Source organism: Sarcophilus harrisii, chromosome 1 (assembly GCF_902635505.1).
Source record: "Sarcophilus harrisii chromosome 1, mSarHar1.11, whole genome shotgun sequence".
Lineage (NCBI taxonomy): Eukaryota > Metazoa > Chordata > Mammalia > Dasyuromorphia > Dasyuridae > Sarcophilus > Sarcophilus harrisii.
Genome location: NC_045426.1, coordinates 89,076,608 through 89,084,426, shown reverse-complemented (window position 1 = coordinate 89,084,426; position 7,819 = coordinate 89,076,608). Strand labels below are relative to the sequence as shown.

General features: G+C 43.8%; 1 pseudogene; it reads left to right on the top strand.

Annotated features, from left to right (window-relative positions):
* The first annotated feature begins 4,358 nt into the window (after positions 1 to 4,358).
* On the top strand, positions 4,359 to 6,096 carry LOC100914110 (annotated as a pseudogene).
* Positions 6,097 to 7,819: the final 1,723 nt, after the last annotated feature.

Genomic DNA, 7,819 nt, shown 5'->3' with positions numbered 1-7,819 from the left:
ACCCCAACCTCTTCTTAAGACTCTTTTCTTTATAAATTTAGAAAATTTTTATCCCCTTCTTTATTCTCTCTCTCTCTCTCTCTGTATATATATATATATATGTATATGTATATAATTATTCTCTCTATATGTATATTATTATTATTCTATATATATGTATATATTCCTCTCTCTATATGCATGTTATTCTCCCTCTAACCTATATCCAATGTGAGTAGTTCCCTCTAAAAAATCTCTCCCTTTAAAAGGACCCAAATGTGCAAAAATGTTTGTGGCAGCCCTTTTTATAGTAGCAAAGAATTGGAAACTGAGTGGATGCCCATCAGTTGGGGAATGTCTGAATAAGTTATGGTATATGAATGTAATGGGATATTATTGTTCTATAAGATATGATGAGCATGCTGATTTTAGAAAAGTCTGGAAAAGACTTACATGAACTGATGTTAAGTAAAGTGAGTAGAACCAAAAGGACATTGTACACAGCAACAAGAAAATTATGTGATGATTAACCTTTTTCAACAAAGAGGTGATTCAGGTCAATTCCAATACACTTGTCGTGGAGAGAGCTATCTGCACCCAGAGAGAGGACTGTGGGGAGTGAGTGTGGATCACAACATAGCATTTTCACCTTTTTATTGTTTTGTTTGCTTGCTTTTCTTTTTCCTTTTTGGTCTGATTTTTCTTGTGCATCATGAAAAATGTGGAAATATGTTAGAAGAATTGCACATGTTTAGCCTATATTGGATTACTTGTTGTCTAGAGGAGGGAGAAATTTTGCAACACAAGGTTTTGCAAGGGTGAATGTTGAAAACTGTCTTTGCATGTATTTTGAAAATAAAATGCTATTATCAAACTAAAAAAAGAAAAAATAATAGGGTCTTTTGAAGTGGGGGGAACTTCAGCACCCTAGAGAAAAGAATGTACTAAGTGACCTCAAAACCTAGGGAGAACCACCCAACCAGAATTCAAGTGAAAACATTTGAGCCATCTGCAGGCTGGAAGAAAGTAACAGAGGAACCAGACAAATCTAAGCTCAGAGAAGGAAAGAGGACCAAAGAGTAGGGAGCATCAAGCTTCCTGTGCTTACTGCTTCCACTTAGTCCATAACAAATATGGCTCTACTATAAAGACATATGACAGAGAGAGATCTTGCATACCGGGGGAAATGCATATATAGTCAGAAAACCTGGGTTCTACTTCTGCAATTTACTAGCTGTATGATCACAGGAAAGTATCTTCTTGAGGACCTAAATTTTCTTATTTGTAAAAATGAGGATGGACTAGGAGAGTCTCTAAGCTTCTGTTCTGCTCTATATCTATGTTCCTTTGACCCTTTCCCCTGACCTTGTTTAAAAGAAGCAACATTGGGAGGTGGAAAGGACACTGGAATCAGAAGATCTGAGTTCAAATTGCAGCTTTGCCATTAACACACAGTGTGATCTTGGACATATCCCTTGAGACTTGCTAAGGATTCTGTCGGTATCTCATATTCAATGTATGCAAAACAGATTACAGTTTTTTCTGCTACAAAACCCAGTTTCTTCAAGATTTCAAGATGTCCAGGCATCCTGGATTCTTCTCTTTATCTATTGCTTACACTGTTCAGTAAGTTGCCAAATCTTGTCACTTCTAACTTAATGCTAGCTCTTTTATAAATGCCTTTATGATTCAGGCCCTTATCACCTTTCATTGGGACTTTTAAAATTAACTCCTAATTGGCTTCCCTACCTCAAATGTCTTCTTTCTCCAAACCATCTTATTCTCATCATTGATGTGAATTTTCCTAAAGCACAGTAAACACTCAGTGGCTTCCTATTAATTCTAGTATCAAATACACAGTCCTTTGACATTTTAACTTTTCATAACCTGGCACATTTCAACTTTTCCACTGCTTTATTTCCATTTATATTCTGTTTATATGTTTCATCTTCCCATGGTGTCTATGATCCAACTATATTAATAGTTTCCTTGATAACATTCAGTCTCCTGTCTCTGCTTTGCACTGGCTGTCTCCCATGCTTGGAACAATATTCCTCCTCATCACAAAGCCTCCTGGAATCCCTCATTTCCTTAAAACTCAGATCTCTGTTTTAGAAAAATCATTTTGATGGGTTAATGAAAGATGGAGTGAGGAGAAACTTGAGGCAGGCAGACCTACCCGTTGTCTATGCAATAGTACAAACATTAGGTAATGAGACTTCGTACCATGCTGGTGGTGATGTCAGAAGAGGTTATACCTGAAAGATGCTCCAAAGTTGTAGCTGATAGGCCTTGGCAACAGCTTGAATATGAGGATGGGGGTAAGAGATAGTGAGGAGTTAAAGATGTCAACCCAGGGAACTGGAAGGATGGCGGTCCTTTCAATAATAACAGGAAAGTTTAGAAGTAGAAAGAGTTTGGGGAGAAAATAATTAGTTCCATTTTAAACATGTTGAGTTTTAGATGTCCACTGGACATCCAGTTCAAAATGTTTGAAAGGCAGTTGAAGATATGGGACTGGAGGGCAGTGGAAAAGATAGGTAGATGTGAAAATCATTACCATAAAGATGGTGCTTAAATCTATGGGAGCTGATGAAATCACCAAGTAAAATAGAGGGAGAAGAGGGTTCAGGACTGAATCTTGAGGGACATCTTTAGGTATTAATGGGTGTGACTTGGATAAAGAACCTATACAGAGATATACCTATATATACATATACACCCATCTATGTCTATATGCATGTATATTATATATGTGTATGTATATATGTGTGTATAAATATACTTTATATATGTATATGTATACTATATGTATATAGATATATACCATGTCTATATTTATATCCTTACAATGCAAACTCCTTGAGGGAAAAGGGATTTTGTTTTTGTGTTCCCAGCACTTAGTACAGCACCTGGCACACAGCATATACTTAATGCATGTTGACTGATAAGTTGTAGAAATGTGGCAAGAAGAAAAAAAAAGAGTGAATTAAATTGAAAAGCCATATTATTCAGTCTCAACCTCTATTCCTTCCTACTTGTGTGACCATGAACAAGTTATTTAACTTTGCTCAGCATCAGTTTCCTTTTCTATCAAATGAAGATGTTGGGACTAGATCAGTGCTTCTCAATGTGTTATCTGGAGATTCTTGAGACCCTTTCAAGGAAGTCCATGAGGTCAAAATTATTTTCATAATAATACTAAGATGTTTTCATTTTCTAATATGATCAGTATGGACAGACAGAGCCCACATAAATGAAAGCTCTTTTGTGGGATGGTTTGTAATAATTTTTAAAGAGTGTAAAGGGATCCTGAGACTCAAAAAGTTTGAGAATCACCAAATTAGATTATTTCTAAGATTTTTTTCAGCTCTGAATCCAATAAAATTTATATCCAACAACGGTACCCTTTCAGAAAGTCCATGAGGTCAAAACTATTTTCATAATAATACTATGATGTTTTCATTTTCTAATATGATCATTATGGATAGATATAACTTGCATAAAGGAAGGCTCTTTGGAAGGGTATTCCACAATAATTCTTAAGAGTGTAAAAGAGCCCTGGGACAAAAAAGGGTCATATTGAATTAGATTATTTCTAAGGTGTTTGCAGCTGTGAATCCTATAAGGAATCCTATAAGGTGTTGTTCCTAATAGCTGACAGGGGTACTTAAGTAGTGCCATGGACAAAACATTGAAACTGGAGTCAGAAAGAAATGAATTCAAATCTAGCTCTGTGACCCTGGGCAAAACATTTAACCCTGTTAGCCTCAGTTTAATCATCTGTAAAGAAACCAGCAAACTATTCCAATATATCTTTTACCAAGAAAATTCCAAATGGGGTCACAAAGAGTTGGACGTGACAGAAAGCAACCCAACCACAACAAAAACAAAATACTCAGTAACAAGCTATGCATTTGTACCTATGATTCATATCCATTCTAAAAGACGGCTCATTTCTTCATACCATGCGAGTGTTAAGGATAGCAAAGGCCAACTCTGATCATGCTACTTTTCTCTGGTTCCTCTCCCCAAATGTAAGGGAGACTTGTTCTGTTGTGTCCCTTTCACACGGTGGTTAAGTAAGACCCTTGGCAAGATTCACAGCCAGGTTCAAGAGGACCTAGGAGAACTGGAACCGATGAGCTTTAGGATTCCAAGTTGCTTCTGGGGACGGGACTCCCAAGGACCTCTCTCCCACCTCTCAGGGGAATTCTATCTCCCCTCCCCCTTTCCCTGGGTCGAAGAGGCACAGATCCACAGCTTTGTGACCTACCTTTGGGCTGGCCAATCCCCACTCACCTAACTCTCAGCCTTGAGAGCATCTTGCTAATTGGCCGGTGGCGCCTATAAAAGCTCTTTGCCTTCCTGGCTCTCCAGAGAAGATGTCAGGTTGCTGAGCGGGGATTAGGTGTGGTGGGTGTGGGAGAGAACGACCCCGGGGAAGCCTCGCGGCCTTAGCGGCCGTCCCCCCCCACCAGACGACTGGGCCACGGTTGGGGTGGGGGGCCGGGTGGGGGGTGGGAAAAGGAGCAGGAGTGGCTGGGGGCTCCGGAGGTCAGCGCCCCTGGGGGAGACCGAGATGAAGAGTGCCACTTCTCCCGCTGTGGCCACCGCCATGGCCCAACCTCGACCCGAGGGTCCCCTGGTTGGCTCTGAAAGCAAAGGGGTCGAGGCTGCTCCCACCCTGGTTCCGTCTGGGGAGAAGAAAGTGCTGGCGACCAAAGTGTGGGGGACAGTGAAATGGTTCAATGTGAGGAACGGTTATGGTTTCATCAACCGGGACGACACCAAGGAAGACGTCTTCGTTCACCAGACGGCAATCAAGAAGAACAACCCACGCAAGTACCTCCGGAGCGTTGGGGACGGCGAGCCCGTGGAGTTCGACGTGGTGGAAGGAGAGAAGGGGGTGGAGGCGGCCAATGTCACCGGGCCCGGGGGCGCTCCCGTGCAAGGGAGCAAGTACGCGGCTGACCGTAGCGAGTACCGCCGGGGTCCCCCCCGCAGCAGTGGAGGTCCACCACAGCAGGCCCCCCGCAAGAGCCGCCCCAGCTGCCCCAGAGCCGAAGGCCCCGAGAAGCCGGCCGATGGGGCTCCGCCGGCCGGGGAGCACGAGACGTGGAAGAGCTGCGTCCCCCGCCGTCCATCCTACCCACTCCACTTCGCCCGTCGGTCGCAGTACGTGGCTCTGGCCTTGAGACGAGGGCCGGCGGATGGCGCCGACACCGAGCTGGCGGGCAGTGGGGAGCAGAGCCGCGTGGGCCGGCGTGGGGGCTTCCGGGAAGGGAGGCCCCCCCTGCGCGGCGCCGGGGCCGGCCGATGGGGACCCACTCTGCGTGCCGAGGGCCCCGAGGACGAGAAGGAGAACCACAAGGGCAAGAGGATCCGCAGCCAGCAATCGCCGCAGCGCCGTTTCCGCCGCCACTTCAGTTACCAACATCGCAGGCCTGGCAACCCCAGGCCTTCCGAGGGTCGAGAGGCCAAGACTATGCTCAGTGCTGACATCGGGTCCCAGGCCAAGGACAACAGCCTGGAGAGCGGGCACGCATAGAGAGGCCGCTGCCCAGGGCGAGCCCACCCCACCAGCAAACCACGGACCAGCTTTTAAGCAGGAAAGGGGAGGGATACCCTGCGATTCCAGCCTGAAAAACCTACCAACACCTTAGTTTGAGTTTTCTATTGTCGTTGCAAACGACCAATGCACCAGGAAGGAGAGAGACATCGGAGAGGGAGAGAAGGGACAAACCTGGGAGGCAGCAGTGAACTTTATGTTATTCTCGTGGGGGTTTTTTGTTTTATTTTTTCCCCTTTTTCCATTTGTGTTTTAAGTTTGAGTTATTTTGGGAATTCCCTTGTTGATTTCTTTCTCCAAAACCTCTCCTCCCCCACCTTCCCCTACCCTCCCCCAACCCCCTGCAATGGCGCGGAGAATCTTTTTTTAATTTGCTTTTTTTCCAAGATACTGGTGTGGTTTGGTTTCTTTCCTGCCCTCCATCCCCTCTCAAATGAGTATCTCCCTGGGCAACCCTCCCCACCCTTCCCCCTCAGGCAAACTCGCAGGCACACATTAATTAAAAAAAAAAGGTCTTAATTTTAAAAAAAGTTGCCACGTCTCTGATTTGATGGCACAGGATCTGTGGATCCTGGGTTGGGGAGGAGGAAGAGGGACGGGTAGTGGAGCCTTGAAGAAATTCTACCTCCAGGAACAAGAGCTGGGGGGTGGGGGGGTGGGGTGGGAGGGGGGGGGGATCGTGTACATATATCCAGTCCACTGAACTATTAAAGAGATAATTTGGCCAGAATCTGAGATATGTACTTCCCCCGCCCCCTCTCCCAGTGTCCTATTTGTTAATCTATGAATTGAATATACTTAATTACTGTAACTATGTTAAAGTGGGGCATCAAAATTTAGTACCTTAGTCCTTTGGCAGCTGAGAAACAACAGAAGCTAGGTAATCTAGTTATAATAAGGTTATATAGGCAGTCAAATTTGGAGCTTTCTTTCCATGAAGCTACATTCCAAATGAGCACTCTAGCATGGTTTTGTGTATATACCCCTTCATCTCACTACAGATAATTGTCATACACTACTCCATCCCACATCACCCCTCCCCAGGCACAGAATTTGTAAGTTGTAGCTCTTGAGTTCTCAATCCAGCCCTTTAGCCCTGCTCTCAGGCCAGTCCACATCACACTGTGAACCTGAACAAGTTGTTTTCATCTCTAAAGTAAGGGTCCACCATTGTAGGATCTCTCTCCCTCGTCACTTAACTTACTCATCTTGGCTTATTTCCTAGTGTTTAAAATGAACAAGAATTACATCTACAAATTTGTAAAGTATGGCTCCTACATGCCTGACGCTGTTAGGAATTGTAGAGGTTACAGAAGAAGGCATTGTCTCTGTACTTGGAAGGTTTTACAGTTTAGGGGAAGAGAAGAGACATAGGGAGACAGGAAGGGTAATTAAAGTGGAAAAAAATAAAACACAAAGCTAGCTCCAATTGGAAACTGGGTTGTATTGCTCTCATTGTACTGTTAAAAGGAGGTAAAGGGGTGGTCATTTAAGACTTCCTGGGGTGGGTGGTAGACTGTGAGCTTAAATTGAGGATTAGAGCCATAATATTTCTTCAAAGTCAAAGCATCCAAAACTGTCTCTAATTTTTGCCCCTGCCATTTCTTGAGTATTCAATATTTTTCTTCCTAAGAAACCCAGAGAGCAGGAGAAGAGAAACAGTGAATTCCTTAGGAATCCCAGCTGTGGAAACAACCAAATCAGATTCTTTCTAGGGGAATTGGAGCAGTAGAGGGATGATCTCTGAAGGATAAAAGGATCTGGTTTGGAGGACTACAATCCCTGGGGGTTGTGGAGATCTAAAAGCAAGAGATAAGTATTAGGGGAGGGGTGGGGGGGAGTAATATGAATTTAGTTGATACCTCTGGCCTGGAGGGAGGGGAAGAAACCAGAATTGTGAGCTGGACTTGTTCCCATGGCAATAGAACATCTCTTCACACCCTAAGACGGAGAGAGTATTGTGACATGTGGCCCATCTCCATCCATACCTTTAGTTAAAATATCTAAATTTTGGTAGAGTGAAGAGAAGATAGCAAAAAAAGTCAGTTTTGGGGATTCCACAAAAATCCAAGATCCCAAGCATCAGAAATTGTGCTGTTATCTAGTAAGAATAGGCTCCCTGTGTGTAAACCAGGATGGTTTCATTTGTATGAGCAGCAGTATCATATCTAGTAACTTTGCTTGACACATAATATGTGTTGAATAATCTGAGCCATTCAACATAAACCACTGGACTTCCTGCTCTGTGTCACTTTATGAAGAAATCCC